Here is a 9,019-nt window from a genome sequence, read left to right on the forward strand (position 1 = left end):
CAGTAGAATGAATAGACAGATAGTCCGTGACAAATTTGGCATGCTCTTCAAACAAAACACATTGAACTCTCCCCCTAAATATAAAATTAACACAAACAAGAATGAAATTATAAATACAGAGTAGACCAACAAACACATGCACTAAATAATAGTTTAGTTCTTAACTAAACAGGAAATGAAAATTACTTGTCATCAACAAGCTCTATGATCATCATCTTAGACATCTTCCCCTTTTTTTAACACAAGTCCTTTCTTCAACAATACATGTGAGCAACCCAATAAAATCTGCACAATAACAAATAAATTATAAACTAACATCTATGCATACCATACATTAGTTAATATAACAAGTTAATAACTCTACACAGCTACTGAAATCAACCACATATTTATGCAAGTTTTCAGAACTGCAATAGCTTAAGGAAACCTATAAAATCCATAAGTGATTCTACATACCACTATGAAGCATAAAACTTATCACACATTTTAATATTCTTACCAACTAAACAATCTGACCGTCCACAAGCCATATTTACTTGTTCTGAATTCTTTAGAGAAAGACCCCACATCGGAATCAAAGTGTTCTCACATGGGACAACAATAGAATCATGATTAAGAAGAATCTTGAAGGGATGTTCAGTTGCACGAAAAGGTCCCAAATTAGGCACCAACCGACCAAAAGTTATCTTATATACATTCCCTTCCATGAATGTTTGTCCCCATTTAACATACATTTCTCTCCTTAGAGAGCATTGAATCTTGCCTCCCTTCAAATGAAACCATATAGCATTTATTATTCACAACAAACAATCATAAATCACACTTAATAACTATCCAATAATAACCAAATTAAACTTTGAATGACTTCTGAAATAAAACAATTCTAAGATCATACTACATACATATTGATCCATAAGAATTATCTCCACTGATTTTGGTACTCCATTTCCATTACATGTGTGCACAGTCCAAAGCCTGACTACCCTCACTATCACACTCCAAATTTGAGAGGGTGGACACAAGGCATTAACAATACCCAGAGAGAAAGAGTTAGCCATCACAAATTACTCCAAGTTTTGAAACTTTATCTTAAGCAAAGACTGAATACTACTAACACGTTTAGCTTGGACCACAACACATTACTATCTTATATAGGCAATATAGGCGGGCTCTTAAAATTTTGTAATTCAAAATTTTTTATTAAACAATTATAAATGATAAAGTTTATCCCTAACTTTTACTGCTTATTACGAAGTTTATCTAAAACTTGAGTACTGTCAGTAAAACCAGCCTATTGCACCCAAGCTTAATAAAATGATATTTTAATCCATCTAACTAAACCTAACTATACATCACAACTGATTACCATCATTTAACTCATATAAGAGACACCCTTTAGGACTGTTTCCAAAAAGAACAACTAAGAGAAACTAATTTGTTATTTACTTCAGACTCACAGCTCATGTATAATATAATAATTAATAATAAAAGATATCCCTTAGTTTACCAATCGGTTAGACATAATAAAAATCTACAACAGTAACTGAACAAAATTGGAAACATGCAAGTACCAATCACCTGACACGTACTGGAGAGTGTGATAGATGACATATAAATCACCTTCAACAAGTAGATAATGGACAAAGCGGCAAAAAGAGTTTTCGAATTCACCATATCCCTTTTCACGCCCACTTCATGAAAACAACACTTCAAAAGGCAGACACCTTGCCCCTAACCTGTCAATTTACCCAAAAATCAGCAGCACCTTTACAACCTGAAACTTACCCAAATACGAAACAGAGGAACACCACATATGCCAGATCCTTCTAAACCTGACAAAATCTTCCCTCATTGACATTCCGAATGCAAACCACACGTGTATATAACAGAGGCCAATGTCAAATCCTTTTCAAAGTTTTTCCACACAAAAAGCCCAATCACTATTATATAAAATAAAAGAAAATAAAACAAGATCACAATTTATTTATATATCAATTAAAAAAAGTTGTCTTAAAATTGGAAAATATCTTTTTATGTAAATACCATTAATTACTAACTAATAAATAATAACATAAACTTCACTACAAAATAATTTATCAAATATAGTAAAAAATAAAAAATCTCAAAAAAGGTATTTGATGTTCACTATATCACATGTTTTATTTTAAATATTCTTTAAATATATTTGATCTATAAATATCATATTGAAAATAACTTCAAGAATTATAATAACAAATAATTATAACCAAGGAAAATAAATTTAAATTCTAGTAAATAAAATTTTACAATATACAAGTTCTAACATATTATAATTTTAAAAGTTAAATCGTTTCATTGTTGATAAAAAAATAAATAATGCTATTATATCTTATACTACCAATTTTTTAATTAATATAAAATATTTAAATTTCACTTAATTGTTTCCAAATTATAAAAAAAAGTTAATCACTAATCTTTTAATGCTATTCTAATAATAGTTATTCAAATAACTAAACTAAACTATTAGTATTATTTTTATTAAATATTTTTATATTAACAAATAAATAATTATTAAAAATAATTTCAATATCCTGGATACTTAGATTGCAACAACCATATTTAAAAAAAAAAATTGCCTTACTAACAACCCTGGCCAGATGATATATTAATTACACACGATATAACTGAAAAAAACACATATAAATTAAATAAATAAATATATCAAATCTAAATAAAATATCCTTATAACAATTATACGCATTCGATCGTTTTTAATCAAATCCCAAACAAAATAAAAAACCATAAAATATATTTTAACCTTATTTGCTTTATCGAACAAATCAAAATATGAACTACTTATAAAACAAAGATATAAATAAAAATTACAAAGGTTAAATAAAATATAATGGTCCATGACTCAACATATTATCTCCCTTTATTATCTTTATCAGATGACATCTACAAATCCAGATACAATAGTCTTATAATTTTTAAAATGTAGAAAACTAAAAACTTCCAGTCCACATAGAAGGAAAATTACGGCATACAACTTTGATAACAAAATAAATTAGACAACTACAATATACAATAAACACCATACTCCATCTTTCTAAGAAATTTAAATACTAAATAGCTTACATTAGATACTTCCAACATCAACCCCAAAAAAATACAAATCTATAGTACTGAATATTACTCCAACCTAACACTCCAAGTAATTTGATATCACCTAAATCTTCCTTGCCTTCACATCAGCACAATTGTTCTCACAACCTTCATCATCATCCTTAGAAGATCCCTCAACAGACAACCTTTTGCATGGTAACAAAGATTTTCCAATAATAGAATTAGAGGCCTCACTTCCACCTTCTGTGCTTACAAAATGTTGAACAACATCTTCGGTTTTATCAAATTCAACAGCTAAACCCCCACAAGAAATATTTGCCTGCATTCACCAAAGAATATAAAAACTTAAACTAACATACAGATAATTAAAAACACCAACTGCACTTTAGATTTCATACTAATCAATCAGCATACCACTGCCTTTTTTTCACAAAAAGAAGAAGCTTCATATGCTTCCCATATGTCATAGTAATTAAACACTATGGACCTGCCGAAATCACACACTTCATAAACATTGCAATAGTTTTCATCGACATTAAGACAGAGTCCATTATGTCCCATTGGTTCATAGAAAGAACACACATAATCCAAATCCTTCAAGTCCTAAACATCCAAACACCTCAATCAATTAGTGCATCAAACAAACAAACTTCAAATGACAAGACTATACCCAAATATAGATTTAACAATCCATTTTCCACCAGCAAAATACCTGAATTGGATATATCACTCTAATTTCATCAATCTTTGGATACGAAGAATTCAGAAAAGATAGATCACCCACAGGTCCACCAACATCTATACCACTTGCAAGAATCCTATAAAAATATGGTTGAATACATTAATCAGTATTTTCAAATAAAATAAAATAAAATTATTTACATTTGATTAATCAAATCAAAAACTTGTTTGCATACCTGTTCTTAAACGATATAACTTCGTCAATATCAGCATTTAAGCTAATTTTAGCAGCAGGTATCAATGTCTGAAGCAAATTTGCACCTACAGCGAGTAAAAAATTTATGCACCAATTGACCAACCATCTATATCTCAAAATAAGCATAAATTAAATACAAAGCCATGAAAGAAACTGGTGTTCAAACAATCAACAAACCAGTTAAACTTACGTCTGCATTTCTTAATCTTGGCATATTGGACAACAACCACAGGCTTCTCATTGGTATGAATCAATAAATATTCAGTCACAATCCTCACACAGTCCCCAAGCACAAGAAATACAACTTTACCCCTATTATAAATGTTATAAATTAGATGATATCAACACTTAACTAAACTAATTTTTAACATACAATTAGAAAGACTCTCTCAATAATCCCAAATATTAGAGAAATTACTTCTCATCAGATAACTCCATCATAATCATCTTCATTTCTTCCAATCCACCTAATTGAATTCTCTGAGTAGATATAGCAGTTAACAACCCCACCATATCTGACATCAATAATCATAAAAATAAAATTACAACCAAAATAAAACATTTCTGCAAGTTATAAACATGAAAATCATGCAAATCAAGTAGTTAACTTACCAACTAAAAAATCAGTTTGAATTTCAGGACAATTAAGATCTTCAGAAGATCTAAGTGACAATCCTGACATTGGAATTAAATTGCAGTCCGACTCAATAACCTTCGTTTTCCCACTAAATAATAACCTATACGCATGCTTAGTAGCACGAATGATCCTTTAGCAGGCAAAACAATCAAAAATGATATCTCATACACACTGCCTTCAACAAATTGGTGAGCCCACTTACGGAACATGGCCTTCCCTAAAGATGCTTGTATTTTATCTCCCTAATTAAAATAGAGGTTAGGCAATATTATTCAACTCTAATAGCTGAATAGTAAAATATGAAAAAGCTAAATTATACATACATTTTGGTCCATAAAAACCATCTCCAAAGTAGATGGTGCTTCATTTATAAGAACAGCAGGTAAAAACCACCTACGAATAACTCTCACTTTTATTTTCCATTTGGAGCTCGGTGGGCAGAGGTCAACCACTCTATCAAATGCATTCATAATTCCCAGAAAATTAGACAAAATAGGATTTCAAATGGTGATATGATAAAAATGAGGATCTCACTTGTTTGCCATTGACACCAGCTTATAAACGACTTTCTTAAACTCTTTCCATTAAAGTTAAATTGCTAGAAAAAGTAATTTTAAATAGAAAAACAACTTTTTCTGACTAAAAGGAGATACACAATTTCAAATGATCCAATATAGAAAGACCAAAAATAAATTTTGCACTGAGTGTCACTTGACTACTCACCTTTAGCAGTACCAACCTATAAAACAGTTTTCCATACAAGAAAAAGGTAACCCATGGCAGAAATGTCACAGTTAAGTACAATATGATGTGAACAATTATGGTACTCTAACGTATTTTTCTGAGTGTGCTATTTACAGGCTCTGACCTTGATTCTGTCTCACACAAATCAGAAGCACTGTGCATAAAGAGTGACCCAAGCAACGCTTTCGCATTCTCCATGTTCACTCTGAACAGTGGAAAAGCTTCAGAAGATCTGAAGTCTTACAAACTCTGATATGGACTCAGTCACCAGAAGTTCTGAAGATCCAGAAGATCTGACAACCAAAAGACTCTGAAGACTCAGAAGCTCTGATGGTGTAGAAGACTCTAACAATCGAAACTCTGAAGAGTTCTCTGATGTCCAGAAGCAAGAAACTCTGAAGACCATGTACTTCCCACTGAGCTCAGAATCAGAAGATACAACGGTCAGAGGATCTGTGCTTTCCCTCTGACTCTGATCAATCAGCTTCACAACTTCCTATACGAAGCGCTCCCCTGATCAGAAGTCTACAAAATGGGTGTTCAGAAACAAGTTGAATGAGAAAGGAGATGTAGTCAGAAACAAGGCAAGGCTAGTTGCTCAAGGCTACAGCCAGCAGGAAGGAATAGACTACACAGAAACATTTGCTCCAGTAGCAAGACTAGAAGCAATCAGACTGTTGATCTCTTTCTCAGTGAATCATAACATAGTTCTTCATCAGATGGATGTGAAGAGTGCCTTCCTAAATGGTTATATTTCAGAGGAAGTCTATGTTCATCAACCCCCAGGTTTTGAAGATGAGAAGAAGCCAGACCATGTGTTCAAATTGAAGAAGTCACTCTATGGTCTGAAGCAAGCTCCCAGAGCATGGTATGAGAGACTCAGCTCATTCCTTCTGGAGAACGAGTTTGTAAGGGGTAAAGTAGATACAACTCTCTTTTGCAAAACTTATAAAGATGATATCTTAATTGTGCAAATATATGTTGATGATATTATATTTGGTTCTGCTAATCAATCTCTATGCAAAGAATTTTCTAAGATGATGCAGGCTGAATTTGAGATGAGTATGATGGGAGAACTCAAGTACTTTCTGGGAATACAAGTTGATCAAACACCAGAAGGAACATATATCCATCAGAGCAAGTACACTAAAGAACTTCTGAAGAAGTTCAATATGCTGGAATCTACAATGGCCAAGACACCAATGCATCCTACATGCATTCTGGAGAAAGAAGATGAAAGTGGTGGTAAAGTATGTCAGAAGCTCTATCGTGGTATGATAGATTCACTTCTATACTTAACTGCATCTAGGCCAGATATATTATTTAGTGTTCACTTATGTGCTCGTTTCCAATCAGATCCAAGGGAAACCCACTTAACTGCTGTTAAGAGGATCCTAAGGTATCTGAAAGGCACCACTAACCTTGGCTTGATGTATAAGAAAACATCAGAGTATAAGCTTTCAGGTTATTGTGATGCTGATTATGCTGGAGATAGAACAGAGAGAAAAAACACTTCTGGAAATTGTCAATTTCTGGGAAGCAATTTAGTCTCATGGGCAAGCAAGAGGCAATCAACAATTGCTCTATCAACTGCAGAGGCAGAATATATCTCAGCAGAAATATGCAGCACCCAGATGCTCTAGATGAAACATCAGCTGGAGGACTATCGGATCCTTGAGAGCAATATCCCAATCTATTGTGATAACACTGCTGCAATATCATTGAGTAAGAATCCTATCTTACATTCAAGGGCAAAGCACATTGAGGTAAAGTATCACTTTATTAAAGATTATGTACATAAGGGCGTACTTCTTCTGAAGTTTATTGATACTGACCATCAATGGGCAGATATCTTTACAAAGCCCTTAGCAGAGGATAGATTTAATTTTATTCTGAAAAATCTGAATATGGACTTTTGTCCATAGTGAAGATCGATCAGAACCTCTGACTATGATACTTCTTGATCAGAAGATGTCTAGTCCAGAAGGTAACTCCATCAGAGTGTATGTACCCATTGGTGCTGACTCTGAAGCTGAGACAGTAACACGTGTGTCAGTATCTCTGATGCATAGTTCCTTGTGCTCGTGTGACAGTCTGTCATGATGTGTGTAGATGTGCTTCTCTCCTATGTGTGATACGTGTATTTACTGTTACTATCATGTCTTTAATTTTTAACCGTTGATCTTAAAATGCTTTTTGAATCAACAACGGTTATTTGACAAAACCCACTATACACACACGATCTCCTACACTTTCGGTTTTTACTCTCTCTCTTCTGTTTTTTCAAAAACCGCTTACCCACGATCTCTCTCTCGCTCTCTATTCATCTTTAACCTTCATCTTCTACCCAAAACCTTCAACCGCTCCAACAATGGTGAGACAAACCAGAAATGAAGCCGCTGAAGCAACAAGTTTCCCTCACATGGTTGTGGGTCAAGCTACAGGCCAAATGGGTCCTGAAGCTCCTGATCAAGGTCAAGAGCAAGTAATTCCGATTGCAGAACGGGGTTGTGCCGTTCATTGTGTGTATGCTCCTGAAGAACTTCAAGTACTGGCAGAATGGAGATTCGACCTAGACAATCTTGCTGCAAATGGGTATGACATTCGTCCTGAAGTCCGTGTTCAAGGCTGGGAAAATTACTTCAACAGGCTTCGAGGACCGGTGTATGACAAATTGGTCAAGGAATTCTGGAAACACGCTGACTGCGATGACACTCAGGTGGTATCCCACATTCTTGGAAGGAGGATCATAGTTACAGAGAAATCATTCGTGAACCTACTGGGTGCAGAGTCTGCACATGGGTATCGATTTCAACTCACTGAATCGAAGCTGAAACCAAAAAACGAAGGATGAGACCAACAAGGCCCTGTACACCACATACAAACCGGGCAAGACTGATTACAAGGTGCTGGACCTTCATCCCAAGCTCAGAATCTGGCACAAGATTCTGCTCAACTGTATCAACCAGAGACCAAAGGGCAGTTCCCCAGATTACATCAACTTCATCCAGAAGGCGATGTTATTTTTCATTCAAGACAAGCAGAAGATCTGCCTTCCCTTCTTCCTGTTCTCTTACTTGAAGGAGTGTATCAAGAAGTCCAGAACTACTGCCTCCATCAAATCAGCAATCAAGTATATCCCTTTAGGGAGATTGCTATCAGATCTCTTCATTGAGAGCAACCTTGTGCAAGATCTGATCAACGCTGGATGCATATAGGATCTGACCACCATTGTCAGTGATGTCTTCACTGCCAATTCTCTAAGGAAGATGGGTCTGGTCAAGAAGAAAATCGCCCCAGCTCATGAAGACACATCTTCTGAAATCAGAAAGAGAAGGGTGCCTCTGAATGACTACCCTCTGTGGACACAGGCAGACAACCCAGAAGCTATTAGGAGCTATGTTGAAGACCTAAGGGCTCAAGGCTTTGAAATTGATCTAGATGAATTCTTCCGAAGACTGCCGCCAGCTCAAGAGTTTGACTCTCCTCCCAAGAGGAAAGTTCAGAGGAAGATGGTCTTAGAAGAATCCTCTGAGGAATCTGATGGCTCTCAGAAGAAGAAGAATAAGGCTGACCAGCCAAAGAGGAAACATGAT

The sequence above is a fragment of the Lotus japonicus genome, chromosome 4 (genome assembly GCF_012489685.1).
Source record: "Lotus japonicus ecotype B-129 chromosome 4, LjGifu_v1.2".
Lineage (NCBI taxonomy): Eukaryota > Viridiplantae > Streptophyta > Magnoliopsida > Fabales > Fabaceae > Lotus > Lotus japonicus.